This window comes from Puma concolor, chromosome B2, assembly GCF_028749965.1.
Source record: "Puma concolor isolate L17-30 chromosome B2, mPumCon1.1.hap2, whole genome shotgun sequence".
Lineage (NCBI taxonomy): Eukaryota > Metazoa > Chordata > Mammalia > Carnivora > Felidae > Puma > Puma concolor.
Genome location: NC_141671.1, coordinates 102,683,183 through 102,683,428, shown reverse-complemented (window position 1 = coordinate 102,683,428; position 246 = coordinate 102,683,183).

Here is a 246-nt window from a genome sequence, read left to right as displayed (position 1 = left end):
GGGTGGGCGTGGAGTGTCAGGAGGGTGTGAGCGCTCAGGAGGGTGTGAGCGCTCTCCTCCGGGACTAAGAAGGGTAGGTCGGGTGGTAACTTTTCTTTGAGTAGCTGTTCCACCAGTTCCCAGAGATCAGAGTCTCCCCTTGGGCTAAATGGTACAGCTGGACACATTCACCTTCCTCACCCTCAGCCTCTCCATCCTAGGCTTGCCCTGCCCCAGGCCCTTTCTCTCCCAGGCCCTGGAGCACAG